Raw genomic sequence first — 17,150 nt, forward strand, 5'->3', positions numbered from 1 at the left:
AGAAGGGGGCAGAGGGAAGCATCAGAGGCAAGAAAGAAAAAGACAACAGGAAGACCCGGGAGAGAGGCAAGAAGAGACAACCAGTCATGTCTGAATTTCAGCCTAATCAACCAGACCTGCTATGAGGTATGGGTGGGTAGGGCAGTGACTGTAAAGGGATAAGTATACCTTTTGTCTGCACGGTGCTTGTGATTCCTCCATTTTGGATAGTAGCACATACCATCTGAGAATTCACCTGAAAATAGCTAACCATTCAAATAGAGCTGAATGAGGTTAAATATAAGATATCTGCTTAAGTACAAATATTTAGGCTAATCTATGTAGCTCAGTGAATGAATGACTAGAGGAATACTGTTGTTTTCATAAGATTCATACTAAGGCAGAAGCTTCCCTTTACTAGGTATGATTGTTTCAACACAGGTTATGAAAATGGTTCTTAGTTTATCCCACAGGATTTCAAGAAAGGGCATAGCTCAGGGCCTTCTGATTGCGAGCAGCATGAGGAATTATTGAGGAGGTCTGGGGCATTGCTTCCCAGACACACTTTTTTAATATGTAGCTATGTCTGATCATGCTAAGTTTTTTAAAAGTAGTTATTCAATTATTCACTGAAAAGTGAATTTAGGAAAGTGATCTCTAAAAGTTGGAGCCACATAATTCTCATTGGGAAATTGCAGGAGTGGCATGTCTTCCTTTCTGCTCACTTGTCCCAAATAATTTTCCAAATGTAAAAAAAAAATGGAGTACTTTCTGCCTGAGTCTGCATACAGTTTCAGTATTACCATTATTAATTATTTAACATTTTATTTTGGTGCACCTATGACCATATGCAGGTTGAGTCCTATGGTGCTAGGTATGGTACTGTACATAAGAGATAAGTGAAACAAACAGGCAAGCTGGGATGAGGGCAGGGGCGACTGGGTTACAAATATAATAGGATGTGCCCAGTTCTTAACCAGTCAGTAGCAGTACTTGCAACACACCAATTGCAGTGTCTTGTGCTGCTGCTCAGAGGTTTGCGAAGCTGTAGCAAAGTGAAAGATTCTGCTATTCAGGTCCCTGTGGGCTTCTGTGAAAGTGACTAGAATCAAGTCATTTTCACTCTGATACTGTTTTGGAAAGCTTTGAGTATCAGCAGTGGGACGGGATGGGAAAGAGAGAGAGTAGTAAAGATAGAAGCTGAAGGTGGGGTAGAATAGCTGAGCTTATTTACCTCTGGGGAAAGGGGCTGGGTTCTCACATTGGCATTACCCCTGGATGGTGCACTCTTCCTCTCCATTTATATAGGATTTCAGGTTAGTCCTCTGGCTACTATGTGTCTGATAACATTTCCAAGCCCTGTTGTCTGAGGGGATGAGGTGTGAGGAGGGAGTTTCATAGGATAAATGAGAAAGTAAAACTACATAGTAGAGTGAAATGTGGGTAATTTGAGGGGTGTGTGTGTGTGGGGGGGGTGAAGTAGGAGAAGAAATGAGAAAGACAAAAGATGGGAGAGGAGATAGAGAACACATTGCCGGGAAGGGTAGAATAGAATGGAGAGCGAGCAAGAGAATTAAAAGGAGAAACTGACACTGAAACAGAAAAAGATAGTGTGATTTTTCATAGAGAGCAGAACAAAGACAGGAAAAGGAAGACAATACAACAAAAGCAAAAGTTGTACTACGTTAAATTAAAAAAACAGTGGATGGACCATATGATGCAATTAAATGTAGTACACAATGGAATCAATTTATTTCTTTAAATTGCATGGCTTTGGGACATGGCCTGATAGCCCAGGTATTTTTTATCCCAGCTAATAACCCCAGACTTTGTCCTCAGAACAGTGGGTGTTGGGTACAGTTTTCAAGCCCTGTATTAATCTGTTCCCAACACTTAAATATAGGGTTTTGGAGGAAGAGGGGAAATTCTTGGAGGTTTAAATTCTATAAGAATGATTTCTATTTTGTTTTCCTTCAAATTTGTTAAATAAATAAATAAATACAAATAAATTATTCATCAAAAATTGAACAGCTGCTTCCAGGCTGAGACTTGTGTGCAGTTTTCAGCACACACTCTTTTTTGCAGTTGAATTATAATCTGCTGAAAATAGGGGTATAAAAATGAAAGTGCTGACACAACTTTAACTATGGTAATGAGAATGTGCTAGTATAATAAAAAAAATTGAGTGGTTTTATTGCACTAGACGTTATGGAGTCCCGCAAATGTAGTCTTCATTCCCCAGTACTTTCAATGCAGGGTCCTGGCTTCCTGCTGTTTTTTACTTCATGGTATATCACTCTTGCATGCTCATTTCCTTCCCATTCCTTCTAAGTACTTTCAACCTCTTCACCAACCTTCCCCTCATCCCAAAGGTCTCAGAAAAATTAACCAGCACTGCTGCCTTATATTTCATATCAAAATCCTACGGTGCACTTTTTAATAGTGATGAAAGTGCTTCAGCTTCCAGTCTAATTGCTCTTGAGATGACATATAATTTGGTGTCTAATGATTCTCTCTGTCTTCCTTCAGAAGTGCTGAAGAAACATTAAGTTGCTGTGCTATGTGATTAAATTGCCTGCTGAAGGTTTATAACAAATGAGTTTCTCCAATCTGCACCTGCAGCAGCACTTTTTTTTTTTGCCAGACATAAATAGCAGGTGAATTAACCTCACAAAATTTTTTTATAGAGGTCAAATTTTAAATTCTTAGCCTTGTTTCTGCCTCCTAAACCCAAGTTTACACAATATTGAGCTCCTCTAAACTTTTGTTCTAGGAACTAGCTGCAGGATTATATAGTGGAGAAATGTTTTAGTAGCTTTCTACAACTGTTGAAGAGTTAAATAAAGGCCTCCATTTAGCTCAAACTAAGAACCATACATATCTGAGGAGCAAAACCTCAGCTGAATTAGGGCACATATAAATGAACTAGTAGCTGAAAGCCTGTGCTGTTGCATAGGTGTGGCACTTGAGCCACTCCATCCTCCATCTGTGCAGTCGCCCGCACAAAGCCAATTAAATAGTTGCATGCAAATTAACTATAGAGTAAAGGTGGTGGTTAGTTTAAGTTACCACTGAAATCGCAATGGTCTGATTCTTGGCATGGCAGATGCCTTATTGTAGCTGTAACACTACACAGGTGTAATTCGTAAAGTCAAAATGGCTGACAACTTAAAAATTGGATGGTGACAGTCCGCAAATCCCAGTGATGAGTCAACGTGGTAGTAATCTAAACAAAGAGAGCTCTCAGCCATGTTTGTAGCTGTTTCCATTGCTTCACACTGGCTCAACAGATATTGTAGGCTTCAGAATTACTCACACATGACAATCCTGGACTCTAATTATATAGATACATTTCTTTCTCATACTTCAATTTTAGTCTCTCTCATTTAGAAGGAAAGTTGAATCCATTTTGCTTAGCTCAACAGTCTGAAGGTTCAAAAGGTAAGAATAATTGGTAGGAATGAACAGAGGTGTATTTGAAATAAAATTTCTAATTATAATTGGCATATCATAAAAGGAATGTGGCTTCCACTAGTAGCAGATTCTGACATTGCATTTACTTGAAGATAAAAGGCAAATACAAGGTGGTAATTTTAATTATTGTTTTGTGATTCTGACAGTATTAGAGCTCAATGTAAAAGACCCCAATTTTACTCAGTTGTAGCTTCATTGACTTTGATGGTGTTATTCCTCATTTAAAACAGCATAAATGAGAGGGGAATCTGGCACTGTAAATCAATTTGCAGCTTACTTTGATACTGATTTAATAGTGAAACTACATATTCAACATATGAAATTGCTTTTTAAACATGAATGTTCTTCTTGTTTCAATATTAGTGTTCGGACAGTGTTCCTTGGCCTAAATCATACTGCCATTGGGCTAGATTACCTCCTTGGATTTCCAGAATCAGCCAGCACAGGCCCCAAAGTGCCTGGGTCAGACCAGTCAGAGATGTGCTCATTCAGAGTGTATGGCTGTCACCAGAATACTCAGGGGAAGATGGCAGCAGTATTGCTGCCACCCTTTCACAGGGATAAATCCCCCCTTTCCCAGGACACTACTTCCACAGATACATGCCGTGTGAGCAGATTTCACCCTGTATGCCCACAGGAATGAATCTGGCTCATTGCCACCAAATCTCAGGTTAGACGGTAGATACCACCAGCAATCAGCTAATAAATGCGAGATGAAATAAATATGTTCTGAAATAAAATTCACAGTTCAGGGTGAGAAGCTGCAAATCCTGATCCCCGTGATGAGCCTGAGTGAAAGGGTTTGGTGCAGGGGGCTTCTCTTCAGTCAAGGGAAGGGAAGGAATCCTATATCCAAAGTATGGCTAGTATTGCAGCCTTAGGACTACAGTAACTTCTGCTTGCCCCTCCCCTGGGATAGGTGGACTGATGGCTCTATATTACCACAGTCAGCCTGTTTCCAAATACCCAGTGCAGAGAGTCCCCCCCCCCCCCCCGGAGCGTAGCTGCACACTGTGCAGAGGTGCAGACCACCGTGTGGGATCTCCATATCCTGCCCTCAGAGCTGCCCCCTCAGTCCATGCAGTAGAACCAGATCTGCTGAATACCAGATCAGCTGGATTCAGGACCTTATGTACATGTGAAGATGAGGCAGGATTTGTTCCATCTGAACTTAGATTGTAGAGCTGAACAAAGGAGCAGAAAATTATGGTGTAACTCTGCTTCAGCGAGCTGCTGGCACCTGATGGAAAAGCTTAGAAAAACATTATTTTCTAGAAATTTTATTTTGTTAGTAAGGGAATTTGAATCACATTATTGATACTCCTACTGCTTCTTCCCCACTGGAACTAAGAGTCCTCTTCTGATCATCATCATTATTTACACTAATTTTGATGTCTTTAAGAGAGAGCCTAGTTCTACAGGTTTCATTCTGCTCACACTGGCCCTAATTCTACTCCAAACTTTACCTACAGTGTGTGAGAAATAACTATGGAGCATTGTGAGCTGGCAGGATGACTGAGTAACAGAGCAGAGACATAATAACACGCTGTTAAGTCTCTTCCAGGGAGATAAACATAAATCAAAACAAGACAACATAAGCAAAAAGAGTAACAAAAGCTTCCTGTATCTGCAGATCAATTCAGCCATCAGAGATGGGTGGGGAATACCTTCCCAATGCACTCTCCCCCTTTTGTCCTTTCAGCTACTCCTGAACACCTGTAGAAGGAAGAGACAAAGAAAGTTTGGGTTAACCCCTTGTTTACTAGGATATTGTTGCTTCACCTTGTCACAAGCTCATACCACACGCTGTCAAAGCCTCTACTGTTACGTTTTGTGCAAACCCATGGTACTTCGAGCTGGCAGCGTGGGCTGAAAGGAACATGCTGTGGGGCCTGATCCAAAGCCCACTGAAGACTGTCACTGACATCAGTGGATTTGGGATCAGAACGCAGAAAAGTACACAAAAAATAAGGAACCTCTTGATCTTTTGTTTATGCGATTAGAGACCTCTTTGTTATAGCATGCAACAGGTTAGGAAAAAGAATGGAAGAGATTATCTTTTATTCAGTATAGCTAGCCCTTTTTCTTTAACAGCACGTAAGTTTGTTGGTCTTTTTTTCCCGAGAGCTGTTTTGAGGCTGCTTCTGTACAGTATGTTGTTGTGTCAGTTAATGATGTGAGGCAGGTCCCACAGGAGCACTTGTAGTCTGTAGGGTAAACTTGTTTAATGTTGCTTTCTTGATAGTGAATGTCAGTGCATTTCAAGGTCTAAATGGAATTAGTAAAGAGGGGAAGATGGCATCAGTTGACTGTTTGCAAGTAGGGACTCTCTTGCCCTTTTCCTCTAAATTGCAGGTTGCCATGGACATTAAGGTAAGGTCAAGTAGGTTTCCTTGCATGGCAGTTGTGCCTGTGAGGCTATACTGTTCCAAATTTTCTTGCCCTGTGAAGAAAAGGCAACAATATTTACTTTGAAGTGAACTTTTCATAAGCACTGCAAAGCCAGCATCGTATGAACTGGATCCTTTTCCATTTTGTGACCTTCACAATTGTTTACTAAATTCCAGTCAGCTACTCTGTGCAAACCTACTAACAGCAGAGGGCTTAAACAGCTGTTACCAGTGCTTTTATTACTGGTGATAATGTATGGGATGGAAATAACCCAAAAAACCCCGTTAACTCAAAGCCCAGGCTGAGTTTCCAAAGCTGGGATTTTTTTTTCACCTATCCTTTTAACTTATAAACTTAGCATATCTGACACAAATTATTGAGACACAATAAACATGGAACCTCTATCATGCTATTTTAGAGTCAATGTTCAGAATACAGTTTCCTGTTAAATATCATTTGACTAATGTGTTCTACTGCTTAAGCTGCTCTTGAGGTGTTAGTGGTTTACTAGTGTGGTTTATTACAGCTAATGACAATGCCAATGTTTTCTGATAAACTGCAACATTGTGCAGATTTTCCTTTTACGCACTAGTTCACAGTTATTCAGATTATTAAATGGAGAATTGCAGTGGTGGTCCATATGAACTATGTATCTGAATTTGAATCTTTATCCAGGTATGTAACGCTAAAGGGCACACTATTGTAATGTAAATTGTCAATGAAATTCAGCCTTTGCATTACAGAATTTGATAAGACTCTCTTTGGTGTGGATGAAGCCAGCCCACACTCTAGCCCGGGGTAGGCAACCTATGGCATGCGAGCTGATTTTCAGTGGCATTCATACTGCCTGGGTCCTGGCCACCAGTTCAGGGGGCTCTGCATTTTAATTTAATTTTAAATGAAGCTTCTTAAACATTTTAAAAACCTTATTTACTTTACATACAACAATAGTTCAGTTATATATTAAAGACTTATAGAAAGAAACTTTATAAAAATGTTAAAATGTATTACTGGCACTTGAAACCTTAAATTAGAGTGAATAAATGAAGACTCGTCACACCACTTCTGAAAGGTTGCTGATCCCTGCTCTAGCCCATCTTGAGATTGCCCTGACTTTGGGCCAATAACTTTTAGTCTTGGAGTATGGTTATAGAGGATCAAGAGCTCATCCTAAGGCCTTCATAACAATCCCTCCCTTTTCTTCTGCCCACTTCTACTAAGCATAGGTGCTGGTGCTGGGGGGTGTGGGAGTAATCCCTGGTTTGAAGTGGTTTCCATTATATACAGACATTATAGTTTGGTTCAATGGTTGTCAGCACAACCCTCTATCCAAATTGTTTCAGCACCCCTGCTACTAAGTAGTGCTTTTGATTTCTGTCTGGTCCTCTGGGAAAATCATCTTTGGCCTCTCCCTCCATCTTCAGTGTGATGGAACTGTATCTTTCTCCAAACCACTGGGCAGAAAAGGCTACTGGCACTGTGGAGCAAACGATCTGTAGAGACTGAAAACTTTATCACTGTGACTTTATCTCTTTTAGTACCAGCCAGTACTAAATGCTGAGCTTGATGTCTAAAATTCAGATTCCTGTGATACTTTGTACTAGAATATCACGTTGGTGAACTCTGAAGCTTTAGCAATTTCCACTGGGAACTGGGTGGCTCAAAATGCTGAAAATTCACTCCATTTGTGTGTCAGTTCCTGTCTGGGTATAGATGGCTATTTCCAAAGGTAAGTGAACTTCTTTCTGGTTCTTGTTACAGCGATCTCCTATCCCACAGGTAGCCACTAAAGATTTTTAGGAATTTGATATTTTCTTTTCTCTTAAGTTTACCTAGGAACTTTCATAACATAATTCTACAATATCTCTGTGACCTTACGAACAGCCCTTTGTATTGCTGTGAAAGATGGATAGCAGCCTGGACTGAGTCTGTGTAATATTAAATTATTAAAGTCTAAAAATATGTTTTTTTTTCAACAGATTAGATTGTACTGATTTAGGCAAGCAGTCCACTTGAACTAAGTTTAAATTAGGGAAGCTTATTAGACACCCAAAACAACCCAACCCAACCCCTTCTCTACTCCTTTAGTGAACTGTTTTACCTTGGGCTGGGTATAGGTGATGGTGACTTACGAGATTTTGCAATATTTTGGTGCGGATGTGTCAAAACGTCTTGATTTTTCTTTCCAAATCTCTGTCTCTATTAATACAGCCCCATTCCCATTTCATTTTCTTTTTTGCTTAGTAGTGTGACAAAGTTCCTTCTCTTGGTGGGTCCTGTGCTTACTGGTGGATTTGCTTGCCTCAGATTCACAGCAGCCGTCAGTTTGGCCACTCTTGCTAGTGGCTCAAACCTGCTGTCCACTCAGCTAACCTCATCACTGGCCAGCATGAGGGAAACGGAGAACAATCCCCACAGTCTCTGTGTCCCACCTAGTGGGTCAGGGACAGGGCAGATCCCTTTCCAATTTAGATCTTCCCTTCTGGTGTTTCTCACAGACCAGGTCAACTCCTCCTGTGTCCGATTAGGAGTTGGGGGGATGCAGGGGAACCCGGTCTCACCTTCCACACAAGTGTCCAGCCCAGGGCCCTGTGGATAGCAGCTGTCCACAATGTTCTCTGTATCAGCTGCGTGACAGCTACAACTCCCTGGGCTACTTCTCCACTACCTTCCCTCCAGCACCTTCTTTATCCTCACTGCAGGATCTTTCTCCTGAAGCCTGATCATGCTTGAACTCTTCATTCCTCCAGCAGCACACCTTCTCACTCCCTGCTCCTGGCACGCCCCCCCCTACTAACTGATGGGAGGTCCTTTTTAAACCAGATGTCCTGATTAGCCTGCCTGCTGTAATTGAATCTAGAAAGTTCTTAATTGGCTCCAGGTGTCTTGATTATCTTGCCTGTCTTAATTGGTTCTGGACGGTTCCTGATTGATATAGGGTGGCCCCTGCTCTGCTCACTCAGGGAACAGAAAACTGTTCATCCAGTGGCAAATATATTTGCCTTCTACCAGACTCCTGTATCCCACTGGTCTGGGTCTGTCACAATAGTTATTCCAAATGTCTTTCAATGTCCTTTAATATCTGTTTTCTCTCTGTATCTATTTGCATCCTTCTTCTGTTGGTGGAACAGTTTCTGCTGTGCTGTATCCACTTCAGAGGAGTTACCATTTTCCTTTTTTCCACATAAAGAGCCCAGATATGTCATTCATCCTATATTATATAAAATGTTCCCCATTTCAGGTTAATTTCCTTTCTGTTTTGAAGCATGGTAAAGTCATGGGGTTGTACACAGATATGGCAGAGACAGAGCTATTCACTCCCCACAGAACACCATGTAGCCTTAGGGCAGGGGTTGGCAAACTTTTTGGCTCGAGGGCCACATCGGGGTTGTGAAACTGTATGGAGGGCCTGGTAGGGAAGGCTGTGCCCCCCAAACAGCCTGCCCCCCACCCCCATCCGCTCCTTCCCACTTACTGCCCCCCCTCAGAACCCCCAACCCATCCAATGCCCCCTGCTCCTTGTCCCTGACCACCACTTCCCAGGATCCCCCGCTCCTAGCCGCCCCCCCGGGACCCCACCCCCATCCAACCCCCCTTGCTCCTTGTCCCCTGACCACCACCTCCCGGGACTCCCCACTCCAAACTGCCCCCCCAGGACCCCACCCTCTATCCAACCCCCCCTGCTCCCCGTCCCCTGACAGGCCCCCCCTGGGACTTCCACACCTATCCAACTTCCCCGTCCCCTGACTGCCCCCCTGAACCTCCACCCCATCCAACCGCCCCTGTTCCTTGTCCCCCTCCCGGGATTCCCGCCCCTAACTGCCCCCCACCCAGGACCCCACTCCCTATCCAAGAGCCCCCTGTCCCCTGACTGCCCCCGAAACCCCCTGCCCCTTATCCAATCCCCCCCACTCCCGCCCCCTTACCATGCCGCTCAGAGCAGCGGGACTGAAAGCCGTGCCACCCGGCCAGAGCCAGCCACGCTGCCCACGTGGCGGCATCACTGCAGGGGAGGAGGGACAGCAGGGGAGGGGCTGGGGGCTAGCCTACCCAGCCAGGAACTCAAGGGCCAGGCAGGATGGGCCCGTGGGCTGGTTGTGGCCCGCGGGCCATAGGTTTGCCCACCTCTGCCTTAGGGGAATGTGCATTGACCTGGGAGCCAGAAGGTCATGAGTTCCAAGGTCTTGTGTTCTAATCACTGTTGTTTATATTTCTGTGCATATACTTACTTTCGAACAGGGCCTTATACCAGGAACCTTGGGAAGAAAGCAAGGAATTCACCCTGTTTTGCAAATAAGTTCTTGAGAGGTTATTCTAGAACACTTGTAGTAGCACTTAAATAGGACCCTGCATTCTACTTGGGTTCATCTTACTATATCCGCTAGTAGATTTTTGATAAACTTTGGAAGTGGCTCCAGGTACTCCAGTTGCTGAAAGGAAGAAGAAACATTCTCTTGCCTTCCTCTGTACTCCCCGTCTGCTGCATCGGACATGCCTCTCTTCATCTTGCTCAGCTTTTTGGCTGCTTCAAGTGGGTTGTCTCCACTACCCCTCCCTTACCTCCATTTTTGCATGTTCCTTACCGGTGCATAACTCTGGTGCCTGCCTCTGCTTGGTGTGAAACTTATGTGATTCTTCCTAGTTTCACTACTGCCTACATGGTTATCTCTGACTAGGGGAAGCAAAAATTTTTCTGCATTGGCTTATATTTGGTTCACATTTGGACTGCTCTCTTCACAGCATAGGGCTAATAAATTAATTTTTTAAAAAAAAATTAAGTAAGTTTAGATTTCCTAGAGGTGGATGCACTGATGTACTTCCCTGGGAAAGCTTCCTAATCTCCTTTCAAGCCCTAGGAAAAGCTATCTTAGAAATGTGCTTTGTATTTTCAGTCAGGGGCAAAGCAGGGTTAATCAATTCTCTCCAGCCAAAGGAGATGAATTTCTTATGTCTTGACACATTTCTGTATGCCATTCTCCTAGATTTTTTTTAAATCGGTGTTCTCCCCCACAGAACTGTTCAAACTTAATTACATTAATCAATTAGGTACATAAGATTAGTATGCATTATCAGTTATAATTACAGAAAAGTCCCTGATAATTACTGGCTAATACGCATTTATTGTTATAAGTAAATGCTGAACTCCTACAGTCAGCCTATAGAGTCAATTAAAAATGATCTTCTTAAGATTAATTCTTCAGACTCTTTCTATTCAATTTTTCAGACTCTTTCAGCTCCACGAATATGAATCATTCTGGTGATATATTTCTTGGGTTTGCAAAATACCTGGGCTTTACAACACAAGGGGTCATTTATAATACATGCTCTGTTTTCCCTATATTACAATTTATATTGTTTCTGTGTGTTCCTTTGGGAAAGCTGCAGTGACATTTTGGTTCAGAATTTTTTATTGACTTGAGAGGATTAACATTTTACTAGGACCACATAATTTCTTTTATGCCAAGAAGAAATGCCAGCTAGAATAAAAGCAAGGTTTTGAAATCATGTACATATATACAGTTTGCTTGCTTCCTTTTAAAATTCCTTTCCTTAGCATCCTGGGGAATAAGAATTACCACCATACAAAGATTTGTGCTCTTAGCGAGAGTGAAAGTTTAATTAAATCTGCACATAGTTCTGTGCCAATGCTGTTGGTTGGATCCTGCTGCCCTCTGTCTACAAAATTCAAGAAATATATTTTGCTACCCTGGTTTTCCAGCATTTCAGAAAAATCAGTATAAAGCATGCATGTGATTGACTTGATAGATCTTTGGGATTCCCTCCCATTATAAAAGACAGTTTGCAGCATACTTTGTTAAAACTATCCTTTTGAATAGGATTAATTAGACTCCTCCCAAATGCTAACACTGCACTGCAGTACTATAGAATGCTTCTTGGCCATCCTTAGGTTGGGACATATTGGCATTCTCTTTGTCCATGTGTAGTGACTGTCCATGTGGAAGTTAAACATCCCATTGTACCTTCTGAAAGGAGTTTGAAATAATCTCAGCATGCTAGCCAGTATTCCATCTCTCTCAATAAAACAGATTGATGCCTGAGGCTCTATGTAAGCTATTGTTGTTCACATAATGGCTGCCATGTTTACCTAAACAATTACTGCACTAGTAATTTCTAATTCCTTAGTTTATGTAAAGCCCTCTGGGATGAAAGGCACTACATAAAATCAGACTCTTTTTTCTATTTCTTCTAATAAAAGCTTTTACAAGGACATAGAATACAGAACGGTTTTCATACCATTTTCAGTAGAAAATAAAAATCGAATATATCTAAACTGTACTAATAATCAAGCAAACAGTCTTGGCACACTGTGTATTTTCCCCCTCTAGTTGTTGGTTAGGCATGACAGCTTTTTCCTTGCTCTGCCCTTTGATTTCTCTTTTTCATGTAATAGTTTGTAAAATTATCTTATTTTTAAATAGTCTGTGAATAATGTGCAAGACTTGTGCAAAACAAAAGTATGCTTCAGTTGGTCAAAAATGTGAGCCACTTTTTATATTGTTATTAAAATGGTGGTAATACTCCAAGTTTCAGACTTACATGATTTGAAATAACTGAAAACAGTGTTAGCCCCCAAATGGCTATTTTATTTTGTGTTCCTGCATGTGCGTGCACAAACACGCACATTTGTTTGTGTATTATGTCATATATAGCTGTGAGAGCATATATGTGATGCAAGATTTACAAAATTACATAAGAATATAGGGAATGAACAGAATAGGCAATCATCATTCTAGCTGAGTTTGGGATTGCTGCAGTACCAAGGGCACAATCAGTTCTTCTACATGTACAATTTATTTTACAGAAAATTTATTTCAGGACTATTTCATAGTCTTAAAAGAATTTATTGGATTTTTTTTTCAGAGTATCTCATTCCCTGTAGAGCAGGGTGCCTTAATTACCATGAGGCCAACTAACTCAAGGTTTTATCACACATCTTGCAATAGCTGGTGTTTTGCTTAAAGCCCTGCTGCTGGAGTCATGTAATTAAGAAAGGATCTTAGCTTTCATTTTATAATAAAAAGTAAGTTTTTACTCTCATGATTACAGGAGAAAACCTGGAAAATGTGACTCTACAGGATCCAAAACCAGAAGGAAAATAAAAAGACCAAACATATTATTTTTTAAAATATCAAATGTTTTAAAGTAATCTCAAGTTTTTGGGGGCCTGATGCATTATTTTTAAATATTTGGGATTAGTGATACTAAATGGTACAATAGAACACTTAGAGACCAGAAATATCTCTTCTCCATGTCATCATGTCTGAACTCTAATTAATCAGACACTTAGAAGGGTGTGTCTGAGTCAAAGTCAGATCTGGGGCTATTCGTATAGTGGTACAGCTCATGCACCTCGCTGTGATGTCAGAGTCGCAACCCTGGGCACAATGTAATCCACAGAGAAATGTTTCTCTTTACAGTGTGTTGTGATTTTCTTTTTTATTTGATCATGTGGGATCTGAAGCAGAGATGAATGGAAGGCCAGATTTTTCAGAAGAGCTCAGCACCTGCAAGCTTTCATTTAGGAACTTAACTAAGTGCCCATGTTTTCAAAAGCATTTGGCTTTCATTATATATGTAAATAAATGGTCCAGAATTTAAAAAGTGTTAAGCAGCAAGCAGCTCCAGTTGACAACAGTGGCAAATTCTGGAAGTTGGGCATTTTTGAAAATCTGACCCCAACTGTAGGTGCTGAATGTTTATAAATATCCAGCCTTAATGTTCATGTTGTACAAAAAATAAGACTGCAAACATCTCTACGTAAGAGATCATCTTCTCTCTCTCTCTCTCTCTCTCTCTTTCTCTCTCTCTCTCACACACACACACACACACACACACACACACACACACACACACACTCTCTCTCTCTCTCTCTCTCTCTCTATTTATAATAGAGGGACACAAACACTGTATTTACGGTAGAATTACACTGTTTAGACTAGAGTTTTTACTTATTTTTAGTTCAAAAATATTATGGAGCCTTTAAAAACCTATATATCTAGGGAAAATACCATTTACTCTGCTGGAATTATTCTAGGGCTGAGCCTAGGGGTTCTGGGAATCCTGCTTGAGCAGCAGTAGGTTGCTCCCTCCTTTTGGCTCTCCACTTGTTCTTGTCCTCCATTTCTTCTGTTTTCTGACAGATGCTTTGTGCCACTTGCACTAATAGCACTAGAGTGAAAGTGAATACAACTCTCCCTCTCTCTGGGGCATCCGCACAGGGTACTTCAGAGATTGCAAGTTTTTACTCTCTTGCATGCTGTGCATATTGGAGCTAGAGGCTGAAGCAGCAGAAAGAGAATGAGAGGAATGGGAAAACATTAAAAAGAAATTTTATGCATGCAGTGTGCTCATTTGACTGCTCCTCCGAAGACATTTTTAAAGTTGCCTGTGAATGGGTGTTTTGTTGGATATTCACATCCACTGAAATGGTACTAGGGTATCCCATGCTTATATACGTTCATAATTTTGTGTCATTTTTATGTAATTCAGCATGTTTCCCCTTTTTTAGAACTAGCCAGTTACCCTGCTATAACCTAAAAGAAAATGTTTTAACTCTTATTCATAGACTTGAAAGTGACTGTGGATAAGAATTACTTTGATAGACAGTATAAAGTAACCAACCTTTCCTTCTCATGTGTGTAGCACAGAAATGTAACAGATTTGCTCAACTCTCTTGGCTAGTCTTGCTGATTCACCTTGCCTCTCTGTTCAGATGGAGAGAGCAAAGCCAGACAGAAGGTACTGTTAAAATTACTTTGCAGTGATTCAGGTTCATTCATGCATAACTATTTTTTCCTTTTAAAGGTTTCAGAGTAAAATGCAAGAGGCAGCTTTCTTTTTAGAGAATTCCATAAATATTTAAACAAAAATTCAATGTACTATTTCATGGATCTTTCATTATTTATTTTAAGACTCTCTTTAATAATAAAAATATAAAGTTTGTATGGAAAGGGAAAGCAGAATATATGTCATTTCATACTCGTGATAGCTAATGTACTAGTGACAGCTAAAATAAATTCTGAATATATTTTCAAGAGTTCTCGTATCTATCATATCTATCTTGTATGAATTTGTTGTCAGGAAGTACAATTAAACTCCAGATTATTTCAATGTTGAACATATACTACAAAATATTAATTCATAATCCCTTAATGAGACTGGGCTCAATATACTGCATAGTTGTGATAAGCATTATCCACAGGCTATATATTTTAGAATGTACTATATATATCTTCTAGAATCTACTGATTTTATTTCCTTGTTTCCAGCTGACTACACAATGACCTTAGCCAAATGTAATGTAATGATTTAGTTCGGGATTGGTCTTGCTTTGAGCAGGGGGTTGGACTAGATGACCTCCTGAGGTCCCTTCCAACCTTGATATTCTATGAATGATATTGTCAGTTCACCTGCATGTTCAAATCTTATACACTAGGAAGATGCAAATAGACACATTTTTTTTCCTGATGAAGTACCAGGTTTTACCAGTAGAGGGAGTCAATTAACACTAATTTGGGACCTGTGAACACTGCTTCAAAGGAAAAGTCAAGTATGCAGTATGTATCTTTTTTTCTGAAGTTTGTGTGTCTATAGATTCTTTTAAATACTGTTATATCTTTATCCTAAATGCAGTTAGTTTTTACATATGAGAATTCCGTAAGATCCTGATATGTACTGCTCTTCTATATCAAAAATACTGGGAAAGTATATTGATTTTGTTGCTTGTTATTGACGTATATAAAAATGGAGGGGGGTTGAATAATTTTTCTCTGACATGCTATAATTACAGTAATGCTTAAGGATTCAGCAAGTTAAATTAATTGTCATTGTTACTCTTTTCAAATTGAAGAACTCTTTCTTAAATACAAGTTGCTAACTATGCAGGTTTGGATCTTTAAATGGGCACTGGTAATTAGCCCCAAATCAATATGCCTTACCCTTAAAAGTTGCTTATTCTGGCAGTTACAGCAATTGTTTTCCCTGGTGGAATTCGTAAACCTTTTTGTGCAGCAGGAATCAAATATTTTTAAAAAATCTGAAGAGTTTATACCTCTGTCTTCTTGACTTAAAGTACATCATGGTGAGGTGATGTATGAGACAGAACAACTTATGTATGTGTGTGTAAGGATGCTCTGTCAGTTGCCATAGAATTTCATTGTGTGTTCATGGCATCTGTTGTTCAGCTGCATGGTGTACATTGTAAAGCATCTTTTTCTTTCAGGCTAAATGAGCCAGATTGTGTCCATCAGAGGCAAGGAGACATATTAGATTGAGGTAGTTAATCTAATTTCATGGTGCTGGACTGGAACCCTGGAAGGCTGTGTGGTGGCCTTGGTTTGGGAGTCTACATCTGGAAGCCGTGTTTGTGGTTTCTTGGACCCAGAGATGATGGGGGAAACAGGAAGGGTAGGGGGGACAGAGACCTCTGAAGAGTTTACTTTAAGGCTGGAGCCCTTCCGTCTATTTTTCTATTACTGTTATTGCCAGAGGAACTAAAGCGGTGCCTGAGGGTTGGGGATATGAGAGAGAAGAACTTGGCCTCTGTGCAACGGCCAGGGAAAAGGTCATTCCACTCTGCTGGAAACCCATCCCATCCACTGTAGAGATGTCTTGTATGATGCTTGGCCTTTCCTGTTCCCTGGAGGGGACTGGAAAGCGAATCTTCATTTGAGTGACGTGGTAGGATTGTGTATATAGAGCAGATGAATGAATGGAAGTGTGAGACGTGTGGAAGGCTAGTGAGTCAGAGGTGGGTTCCCCCAGTAAAGAAGACTCACCGAGAGAGCAGCCGTTGGTGGCTGAGCCAATCTCTCCTTGAGCAGCTCAGACTCCTGGCCTCCCAGGATAGGAGCCTGGCTGAGACAGAGTTAATGCATAGCCTGGGCAAGAGGAGCATCTGTCATAATGCAAGAGGACCCTCAACCTAAAATCATCTTCTGCCTCTAGGTTAGAAAGTCAGGGAAAACCATTGTTGTAGCAGACCAGGTAATAAAAAACATTTTAAACTTGCATGGAAACTAAGTGTGAGTTTCTACAGGAGATCCACATACATTTATTCCCTTTCAATGAGAAGAGAAACATACTGTTTTTAAATTAAATATTTCTAGCAGGAGTGATATGGTAGAATGGCCACCAAAAATAAATAAATAAAATATCAGTCTTGCTACTAAAATATCATGTTTCTCACGTTTTGCCACTATTTTTTTTTTCTTCTGGTCATCGAGAAGACATTGTACCAATTGTGATGTTGCACTCTATATGATTTTATGAAAATATGCTTATGA

General features: G+C 40.7%; 1 protein-coding gene across 15 annotated transcripts in view; it reads left to right on the forward strand.

Annotated features, from left to right (window-relative positions):
- The window catches only part of GRIP1 (glutamate receptor interacting protein 1), a 535,595-nt gene that overhangs the window by 245,003 nt on the left and 273,442 nt on the right, over positions 1-17,150 (forward strand). The gene's annotated exons all lie outside the window — the stretch shown is intronic.

Source organism: Dermochelys coriacea, chromosome 1 (genome assembly GCF_009764565.3).
Source record: "Dermochelys coriacea isolate rDerCor1 chromosome 1, rDerCor1.pri.v4, whole genome shotgun sequence".
NCBI lineage: Eukaryota > Metazoa > Chordata > Testudines > Dermochelyidae > Dermochelys > Dermochelys coriacea.